Source organism: Onthophagus taurus, chromosome 11, assembly GCF_036711975.1.
Source record: "Onthophagus taurus isolate NC chromosome 11, IU_Otau_3.0, whole genome shotgun sequence".
Classification (NCBI taxonomy): domain Eukaryota; kingdom Metazoa; phylum Arthropoda; class Insecta; order Coleoptera; family Scarabaeidae; genus Onthophagus; species Onthophagus taurus.
This window is the reverse complement of record NC_091976.1, coordinates 1166841-1178608: the sequence shown is the minus strand read 5'-3', so window position 1 is coordinate 1178608 and position 11768 is coordinate 1166841. Positions and strand designations below refer to the sequence as shown.

The window sequence follows — 11768 nt, the reverse complement described above, 5'->3', positions numbered from 1 at the left end:
ACAATATCATATTGGCATTAATCAACAAATTTAGCACTAATCAAAAGCAAATCGGCATTAAACAAAATCAAAATGACATTAGTCCATATCATATTGGCACTTATGAATTTTAAATTGACATGGAAATAAAATTATATATCAGCATTAAATAAAATGAAATGGGCAAAAACATTTTATTGACTTACAAACACAGTAGATAACAATTATATTACTTAAGAAAGTAGGTAACATTATGTTTTAAATAACACTCTTAAAAATTTATATCTTGCATATTCAATGCAGAACGGATAAATCGTTGGATGTGGGCAATAAACATTGCGCAATTGGCAACAGTAATCTTGTCCATATTATTATGAACGGTGTTCTCTAATTTCTGCATTCGATATTCTGTTTGAGTCAGATGATCCCGGTCAGCACCAGCCAAGATGTTATTTAGCTGTACAGCCATATCTGCTTTTAATGCAGACCACGCTTGTTCAATAGGATTAAACACAGGGCTGTACGGACTTAGTCGTAAAAGTGTGTGGTGTTCAAATTCGTTTTCTGCAAAAAACTCTTCAATAGTATATAGAGTGGCATGGAGCATTATCAATAACTAATGCAACTCCAGTTTGGTAAAGGCCTTGCGCTCTTCTTAGGCATTGCCTCACAAATTCATTTGCTTCCGGCTTCTTGAAAGAGCCCCGACGTAGTTCGGAATGAATTAGCCCCATGTTTCCAATGCATCCTATTAGGTGAATATTCGACCCTCTCGGAAATTTGGGCACTCACCAAACAAGATGAACAATCACTCAACATTTTTGAAAATAGGGTGCTAGGAACGATTTTCGGTGGGGTAACTGAAAATGATTCTCCATAAATCATTTCACACGATGTAATTTTGAATTATCTAGGATATACAATACTAATTTATTAAAGATACATATAACATTAATAGGTAGACCAATTGGTTTATTGAAAGGTGGTAAAAATGGACATTAAGAAAATATATCAACACGGAAGTTATACCGAACGCAGTATCGTTGCTAAGAAATTTAAAATTGTAATTTTCCTGAAATAAATAATTTTACAAAGTACAGGTAAGTGTTTTTTATTTTTCTTTTGTATATTTTTATGTACCTCCGATGGCGCACGTCCCGCCGTGTTCCATATGCAATAAAAACGTGTGGAACAGTAGTTTTTTCTGTAATGACATCTTTTTGAATATAATAGTGCAATTTTTAGTAACAAAAGAACCCATATATTGTAATTTATATTTCACATGATTTTCAATACCTATTGTAAATAATGTAAATAATAGTGGTTGTAGAGCAACCCACATTGTCAAACAATTTTAGAGAATCTCGTAGAATCCTTTAATTTTAAAATTAGGTATTGTTATCGCTACTACCAACAGATGGCTTTACTTTCACACGTTAATTATCCCAAGGCTAAAAATTTATTTCAAGTAATATTATTAAAGTCTATTCTATATATATCATGTTTCTAACTCCACAAATGATGTTAATTATACACTATTGTGTATTTTAATATTGGCTATTGTGGTAATATACTTGTTTTAACAAATAATCTTTTTCGTTATCTACTAATGATGTCATCGCTATTCCATCCCAATTAATAGTTCACTTCCCTTCTTATGTGGTACGAAATAAGATTTATGAAATAAGAATTGCTTGTTAGCTATAAGTACAAATAGCGTTAATTCACAATCAGTAGGTTTATAATCATTATTATCTTTTGATACCATTTTCTTTAGTGGCAAAATCCTCTTCTGCGTTGTTATCTGAAATAGCAGTAATATTCTGTTTATCTTTAATATTTCATTTTCTTCATCAGTAAAACTAATCTTCACATATTGGCAAAACTGTCTTTGTAGGTACAAGCTATATGAACAGAGAAGACAGATTCTTTTACGTTCTACAAAAAAAAGAATGCAAAGAAATCGGTCGAAAATGAAAGATTAGACTTAAAAATTGATACCTACTTATATTTGAAAATGAGAAAACCAACTTCTATTAGCCGTTGCTGCTGCAATTATTGTTATTGAATCTGGTGAAAGAAAACGCATTGAATTGAAAAGGAAAAACTTTGAATTTAGATGTGATGAATTCTGACAGAAATATTTCGTTACAGATCCCAAAAAAATGAAAGCGACATGACATTTTGCACAGTTTGCTAGTACAATGCTTGGAGAACAACTAACACTGATCGCTACATAATTTTCACAATTTCTTTGGTCATAATTTTAATTAATCGGGATTATCTGCGCATGCTGCAACTCGTTTGGTATGCTCGCTCTCCTTTTAGAGTTTTCTGTGTATTACTGCTCAAACTTCCTTCACTACTCTTGGACTGTGTTTGCCTGAAGCTTTATTGTTTCGCATTGACTTTATCCCTACTAAGACTTCCTTTACTACTCTTAAACTTTGTTTGCCTAAAGCTGTATATATATAAGCATTTTATTGTTTTTGATATTTACAATTTTCCCCTTAATACATTCCAATATATCTTATAAATATATTATTTTCACCCTCTACCCTCTTCCTCCATTTCCATACCCTCGGCTCCTCGGCCCAATCATCCCCTCATCCATCCCTTTGTCTCCTCACCCCCACAACCATTCTCATCCATCGTTTCCCCTCTTCCCCCTCTGCTAAGATCTGACCGCGGTCCAACTCCTCCTCTCTCAACTCACTGCACCCATTCAACATATGTTCCAACGTTTCCCATTCCTCCCTGCATAGCCTACACCACCTCTCCTCATTGGCCATCCAGTATCTGTTAGCTCTCTCCTCGTTTCCACAACGGAACCTAGCCTCCAACTTCTTCCCTTCCTCATCTCCTTCCAATAACAAGTATCTAGGCAGCCCCTCCGTAATTATGTCCCTGTACCTTTCGTTATACCTTCCCTCTTTTATTTGTGTCCTTCTTTCCTGTCTCTGCACATCTCGGTCCCTATCTCTCAACTCCCTCCACATCTCCCTACCCACCCTTCATCTACTATTTATCTCAGTTACCGAGTAGCCCGCTCGTCTATAATAGTTGTCTCTGTCTCCTTTCCCATATCTGATCTTTCCCTCTCTAATTTCCCTCCAACACTCCCCCAAGATCCCGCAGTTTGGCCTCCCTTCTATTCTTTCTTCATATTTCACTGCTCTCCTGCCCGCCTCCACTCTGACCTTATCCACCTTTACCTCTTTCCTCACTATATACCCCGGTGTTTCTCTCGCCATCCCAAGCACCCATCTCCAGTATCTAGCTTGCACGTCCTCCAGCATTGCCTGCTCTCTCCATCCCCATATCTCTGCCCCATACATCATCACACTGCTAACCTGACCTTCAAACATAATCTTCCCCGCTGCCACATTCCTTCCAAAGACTCTCTTCCCCCAACCCCACACTTGTCCCATCACCTTATTCGCCTTTTTTGTCATAGCTATCACATGCGACCCCTCCCTGTTGTCCTCCCTGAACACATACCCCAAGTAAGTATACTCCCTAACCTCCTCGATGTCTTTTCCCTCCCATCTCCAGTTTTTTGTTCTTTTTCTCCCACCCTTACAAAACTTCATCATCCTTGTCTTCCCCACATTCACTTCCAGCCCCTTCCCCCTAAAATATCTCTCCAATGTCTTTATTATATCTTTCATCTCCGCCGCTTCACTCGCCATGACCACGATGTCATCCGCGTATGCTAACATATGCACCTTTCTACCTCCCACCACCAACCCTCCCATTTGCCCCTTCCCCAATCTATCCTCCAGGTCCGCCGTATACAGTGCAAACAGACTTGGGCTCAGCGGACATCCCTGCCTCAGTCCCTTCGTCGTCCAGAACACGTCGCTCAGCTTATCTCCCACTTTTATCCTAGCCATAGTTTCCATGTATATTTCCTTCACTCTCGCAATTAGGTGTTCCGTGATCCCCCTCCTCCCCATCTCCTCCCACAACTTTCCGCTATCCACCTTATCAAAAGCCACCTTCAAATCTATAAACAGGGCGTACAATTTCCCTCCCTTCTTATCCAGCTCTCTATCTGCCAGATGCAACACGTACACGTTGTCGATTGCTCCCCTTCCCTTCCGAAAGCCTGCCTGCCCATCCGGCAAAATTCCCCCCAACTCCATCTCCTCTTCCAGTCTTCCCAGTAGTATCTTCGTGTATACCTTGTATGCCGAGTCTAGTAGGTTAATTCCCCTGTAGCTCTCTATCCTTATTACCCTTTTTATATACTGGGCAAATTACCCCCACTTTCCATCCCTCCGGAATCCCACCCTCTCTCCATACGCTATTCATCCTCTCCAACAACTTCACTCCCACCGTCTAAAGCTGTATTGTTTCTCCATTCCTTCAACAGCTATCTCCTCTGTCTCTTCACCACAGTCATCTTCTGTTACAATTCCCGAAATATATTTTACAGTCACTACCGGTGACCGACTTTTAATTTTTCCTTGTGCTTGACTTACTGTTCCAACCTTCTCTCGTTCTACTCTCGTCCTTCTCTTTTTACTGATTATAGTTAGTTAGTGAAAAAATAAAGTAGTTAGTAAAATTTCACAGGCATAATTCTTCTTAACCCGGCTGAAACCTTTATGCTTAAAAATGAAACCTTTGACAGGATGGTTCAAATTCGATGTCCGAATAGGCTATCTCGGAAACTATAAGAGTTAGAAAAAAAGGCTTTTTTTATAAAATTTGCAAACGCTGCCATCTAGTGTCGTCAAAGAAATTAAATTTACAGTTTCCTGTAAATTACGGGGCGGCAGGGGGTTTTATAAACGCAAAAAATAGTAATTTAACAACAAAAACTAATAATTTTATTTCCTAAAGACGATTAAAGCAATGCTACAAAAACTGTTCAAATTCACCACCTCTTTTTCGATGCAAATTTCATAACTTTTTCTAACACTGTTTATTGCGTTAAATATATTAATATTGGGAATAGATAAATAAATTTGTCTTTAATTCTCTTATATTTCCATTATCCCTTAAATATAACTAGTTTATAACTGATATTTTCAATTTTGGCCTCTATGAGAAAAGCAAAAGACAACAGCGCTTTGAGGTTTTCGACATTGGAATTTGTTTATGTAAGCAACTTTTTTTCTAAGTCTTATAGTTTCCGAGATAACCTATTCGGACATCGAATTTACATAAGATTTACATTAAAATCGATAAGTTGAAAATGTTAGGACGGCAAAAATAGAAATTTTGGGACAACTTCTATTTAATAAATGTCTAAAACCCATAGATGTCATTATGCAAGTGAAAAGATCCCGTATTAGACTTTTTGATATTAACAAATAAACAAAAATCTTCATCATACATTTTATTGTTTTCAAAATCAGTACTAACAGATAACACGTTTGAAATAAATTCTTTCATTAATATCATAGAATTAATAATCAATTCTATTTTTGAAGCTGACATCATTAGTTGACGTGCTTTTGGAATATTGTGATTCCCATTATTAATGATCTGTATTACAACCGTTTTTTGTAGTGTAAAAATAAAGTACTACTTTAAATTATTTTGATTATGGCATTATAATTTTTGTGCCTTTGTTGTCATTTTTTCACCTACCAAACACATTATATTTCTGAAATTACACAGGTTTATAAAAACTAATTATAATTTAAAAAAATAAACTTTTTACTAATCAAAGAATATAGTAAATAATACAATATTTATATTTATAAATACTATGTTACACAAATACTTGGCTATAATTAATTTATTCAAACATTTTCATTCTTTTTTCTTCCTAAAACAAACATTTTAATTTTAAAACAAATACATCAATAAATTGGACAAATAAATTAATACCGATTTTTATTTTGTTAATTAATGAATTATAATCCTCTTCCTGCACGTTCCTCTAACCCTAATATAACCATTTTTACATGGAACGGTAATAATATTACTCTTTTTCGGTGACTCCGTTGTAAATCGATTTAAAAAATCTTTAATGGAAATAATTTCTCTTTTAACTCGAACACCTCGTCCTTGTACACCGAATTCCGCACAGAAACCGAGAAGTAAAACGAAAACGGCAACAAAAACTATTAATCGATTGCTAAACCTCATTTTTAATCAGATTTCATTCAATGTTTAGTCAAGTCACACGCACTGAACTCAATAAACTGGAGTTTTCATGTCTTATCGACTTATTTGATAAGGAAGTATGTAAGTATTGTAACATGTGGCTTTTTTCCTGATAAGTAATCAAACCACTTTTTTACAAAACTGATTTATTGGAGTAAATATTATACACTAATATAATTTAATTAACTTTTAACTGCTATTTAGAAAGTAGCATGGTTTATGACTAATTTTGTGACGAAATTTCTGAATAGTTCTGGTTTCAGTAAGGATGGAATACGGAATAATTAATTTGTTAAATGTGTTGCATAAGGATCAAGCGCTATTTAAAAAATTAGAAAATATAACGTACAATTAGAACAGTCATTATTATCCACTTCGCGTGCGGAAGTACCCGATGTGTTTAACACAGCTTTCATATTCTGAGCTTTATTGAACAATTGGATGCAATGTAATTCTACAACTAAAGAAAAATGCAACTTACTGAAGTTAAAATGTGAAAAAGGAATACTATGGTGAATGGTATAAGAGCAAAGACGATGTATAACGATTATGTGACAATAAATTACTTGGTGATCAATAAAATTACGGATTATATACGTAATTATATATTAAGTTATATACGTTTTGTGGTCAACACACCATTCTCAGACATATTTAAGGTTTTAAGGCGATATTTCAACTGGGAAAACGAAAGATTCAGAATTACCACAAAGATACAGAGCGTTTATGAATGAATATGAGACTTTACGATACATGACAAAGATACTGAGAGACTATTTACATCACTATGCAGTAATGAAACAATTAACTTTAACTATTAATTAATTGATTAATTAAGGATTAAGGACAGTGAGATTATCCGCGGAGCTGTGTTGCTGGTTAAATTAATGAAACGAGTACAAAAGACACTTAGGTTGAAGATTGATTCTGTATATTATTGTGTGATTCGAGAATAGTACTAACAAGTATGTTGGTTAAGAGACTTTGAATAGCCGGATTATCCCCATTAAGCACTAATCCATAAAATATCCCGCGCACACATGGCTACTCCCTTATTGGAAAACTACTCACCTCAATTTTTAATTAAAATGTGTCAACCAAAAAGCACCTTTTAATCAGACACTAGAAAGTAAAAAGGATTATTCTGCACTTTTAGAAACGATAGCAAAAAGAATATCTAGTGGACTTACCTCTACCACAAGTAAGAGATCTTAATGATGTGTTAAGAATGATGTAAATTAAGCATTATTAAGTGAAACACAGATAGATCATTGAACGCTTTTATGATATTTAGCCCATTCTTTTTAAAAGTCTACATACAACTCCATTTACTCTCTTCATCTGTACCTATCATATTAATTGTTGATCTCCCTTATGGAGTCTTACCTTCGAGATAGAGAGCAGATACTTCAACAGCAGTTCGTATCCTATTTGGCCAACATCGGAAGTGCCTCAAGGTTCAAACCTGGGTCCACTTCTATTTCTCATCTTCATCAATGACATCACGGACTCCATTGATTGCGGTAAACTACTTTTTGCTGATGACCTAAAAATTTTTACCTTAGTTCACTGTTCAGCGGATAGTGTTGTTCTTCAGAGTGGTTTGGATAGTGTTATCGAGTGGTGCGCGAATAACCGATTGTTTTTAAATGTGTCGAAGTGCGCCGTTGTTTCCCACACCAGAAGATCGCTGATACACACAGAGTACTGTCTCGGTAATGAAGTCTTGCAGTGCACTAATAATATTACAGACTTGGGAGTAACTTTTAATTCAAAACTAACATTCATAGACCACGCAACTAATCTGTGCGTGAAATGTTATCGAACTTATGGTTTTATATATCGCCATTGTAAAGAATTTTGAACCGTCGGCCTTCTTACTATTTTTAATGCTCTGATTCGTTCGAGCCTTGAATACGCATCTTTGATTTGGCAACCTTTTTATGCTGTACATGTTGATTTATTAGAGCGCATTCAAAGATTATTCTTAAAGTTTTTGTCTTACCGAATTGACCAAATATATCCCCCTAGAGGTATTGATTACAGTATATTACTGAACCGATTTGATGTCGCTGTGAGATTTTTGTATAGTTTACTTCACGATTTGATTGACTGTTCACAGATTTACCAAGACTTAATGCGACATTTTTACCGATACCTGGTCATTCATTAACAATAAAATCATACATCACTTCACAATTATTAATCGCTAATATACCTTTTCGCCTTGATTGCTATTCATTATATGTTCAATACTATTTTTCCATTTTGATATATTCATATATCTTACAATTGTTATCATTACTACCTATTATTTTTTGTATATTACTACATTTGTATTTTTTTTTCTTTTTGTATTCCTGTAATTGGGTGGAGACCTGTTGGAATAAAGCATTTATTATTATTATATTATTATTATTATTACTCAGGTGTTCGAAAAGCATCATATTAAAATAGCTATACGAGTTTCTTAGAACTTAACATAATCAAGATCGAGGGTAATTGAATAAAAATTGAGAATTTGACACAGCTGGAAAATATTTTAAGTGATTAACGTGCGTTTTTAATCACAATTAATTAATAAGGTTTTGTTAAAGAGGACAGGAACAGCAGTATGTTCATTTATCAATAACGATGATAATGAATGTTTGATAACACTAAGAATATGCAATGTTTTAGAATATCTTCTTTCACCCAAAGTCTGAAATGAACGTGTACACATTGGATAACTTAATCCTATGAAAATGAGTGACGTTCATCTGATTTATGAATCAGCCTATCTATCAATGTGTCAGTCAATCTAAACTTAAGACGGTTTATCAGATGATTTGCCTGAAAATCAGGAAAACTTAGTTTGCCCAACAGTTTAATATATGTCATGTTAATATTTATTGTTAACACTATAACCAGCATCATTCAAAAAGCGGCTAATTTTTAATTAATGTATGTGAGTCACTTTACTAACATAAACTTGATTATTAACTTGACAATGACAGAAATTTTTCTTATGCTCAAAAGTGGGGGACATTGAATGCAGTATATTGTGCAGAATTATATATTATTTGTGGTAAGATTTATGCTGAAAAAATATGTTATCTAGTGTCTTAGACTTTGGTTACCCACAGATTTTTATTGTACTCTCTTTGTACCACTCAGTAGATGTGTTCGTTAAGACGAATATTTTAAAGGTTTTAAGAACTTTGCTGGTTTATGAGATGTTATTGTAGTAGATATTAATATGTCGGTTTTCATAGCATCCATGCTTTTAGTTTACTCTGGGCATAGAATTTTCTGTAAAAACCAATTTTCCTAGGTTTCCAAGGTTCCTGTTTATTTTCAATAATGAAATATAGTGTACCGATGGTATCAAGGCCGAATAGCGTTAATAACATCTCATGTAACAATTGAGATGATTCGTATAAAGAAAGTACACCAATAAAAATTATTCAATCGATATTTATTTTATTTTACCATTTTGTATAAGAAAAATCAATTATAAGATTTAAGCTTCAATGGCGTTATTAAGAACATTTTGAAGAGAGTTTTGCATACCGCTGAACGATTGGTTGCAAATTTCATCTTTGGAGTTTCCAGTGGAATTATCAACGTTCGAATTACCCGAATTAGAAATGGAACAGTTGCTGGAAATAAATCAAATTAAATTAAAAAAAATTGATTTTGAAAGAAAGACTTACGATTTAGAACAGACTGGTGCAATTTGTTTTATCTTGCAATTAGATGCATCACCAACCGCGAAAGTAACTGATACATTGATGGTGATGTCCACATCAACATAAGTAATAACACAAACACCAAGACCAATTTGGATCAATCCTATGAGTTTCACGACAACTACTGCGTTTAAGTTTAAGTCAATATCAACAGCAACTCCTATGCTGATTACTGCGGTTACAACTCCACCGGAAGTTGTTTCGTTGTAAGATATTTCAGTGCCAGCGTTAACCAATACAGCAATTGTGGTACAATCAAGTTCAACGGATACTCCAATAACAACCAATCAGAGCTTTATTTCTCAAATTTAAAATGATGTTTTCAGAAAAAAAAAATACTTACCAAGTTTATGTTGGCTTGGATGTTAATATCTGGAAGTGAAATTGTGGCAGCTGCATTGAGACAAGCGGAAATCTTGTTTTGACAGGTTTGAGTAGCTGGTTGAGTTGCCCATGATGTGGCGATTAAACCAAAAAGTACCAAAATATATTTCATTTTTTTTAGTCTGTTAAAAACCGTCTGTCACAAATCGACTCTGCTGTGTTTGATGTATACACTGCTAATTTCGATGCTTTATATACCAAGCTTATTAATGAGTCTTACTCATTATCGTTATTTTGCGATTGTAAAGATTTGTTTTGGTATTGATAACTTCAAAATAATTTTGTGTTTACAACATCATTAATAAAATCTCAATATTTATTGACATTTAAATCTTCAGATATAAAAATTTTTGAAAATCATTGGCAAATTTAATCGTTTTTAATAAGACGTTAATAAAACAAAATAATTAAAATCAGACTATTGAAAATCTTGATTGTGTTTACCCAGACAAATTTATCCTTTAACTTGACAAACAAAAATTAAATTTTACAACATGATATTAAAAAGGCAATGATACCCCAAATTAATCGAGTATATAAGGTAAACGATACGGCACAAACTGCATCACTTCGACTTAGTTCAAAGCCAATTCGAAGCTTGTTTTAAAAATGAAATATCTTTTGGTACTTTTTGGATTAGCCACATCATGGGCAACCCAACCAGCTACTCAAACCTGTCAAAATAAGATTTCCGCTTGTCTTAATACAGCTGCCACAGTTTCACTTCCAGATATTAACATCCAAGCTAACATCAATTTGGTAAGTATTTTTTTTCTTCAAATATATCGTTTTAAATGTGATTCTAATTTAGCTCGGATTGGTTGTTATTGGAGTATCCGTTGAACTTGATTGTACCACAATTGCTGTATTAGTTAACGCTGGCACAGAAATATCTTACAACGAAACAACTTCCGGTGGAGTTGTAACCGCGGTAATCAGCATTGGAGTCGCTGTTGATATTGACTTGAACTTAAACGCAGTAGTCGTGGTGAAACTCTTAGGATTGATCCAAATTGGTCTTGGTGTTTGTGTTATTACTTATGTTGATGTGGACATCACCATCAATGTATCAGTTACTTTCGCAGTTGGTGATGCATCTAATTGCAAGATCAAACAAATTGCACCAGTGTGTTCTAAAACGTAAGTTTTCCTGAAGAATCAAGTTTTATTTATTTAATTTGATTTATTTTCAGCAACTGTTCCATTTCCAATTCGGGTAATTCGAACGTGGATATCGCCACCGGAAACTCCAAAGATAATATATGCAACCAATCGTTTAGCGGTATGCAAAGTGCCCTTCAAAACGTTCTTAATAACGCCATTGAAGCTTAAATCTTATACATAATTAATGTCAAAATGAAATAAAATGAAATAAAATATTAATATAAAACAACTAAAATTATGTTATCTTTACCAATTACAAATCAATCTCACAATTTTGTTTTCTCTTAATGGAATATCAGACATATTATAGCATTATTCAATAGATCTAGAAAGACTAAAGCAATAACAGCCCATAATAAAATATTAGTTGATAGAATGATTATC

General features: G+C 34.0%; 1 long non-coding RNA gene across 1 annotated transcript; it reads right to left on the bottom strand.

Moving 5' to 3' along the window:
- Positions 1 to 1074: 1074 nt before the first annotated feature.
- On the bottom strand, positions 1075 to 2181 carry LOC139431647 (uncharacterized). Its single transcript, XR_011641703.1, has 4 exons — positions 1985 to 2181; positions 1745 to 1917; positions 1491 to 1680; positions 1075 to 1430 (listed from the first exon to the last, which is right to left on the bottom strand). It is a non-coding gene; the product is annotated as an uncharacterized lncRNA (long non-coding RNA).
- Positions 2182 to 11768: the final 9587 nt, after the last annotated feature.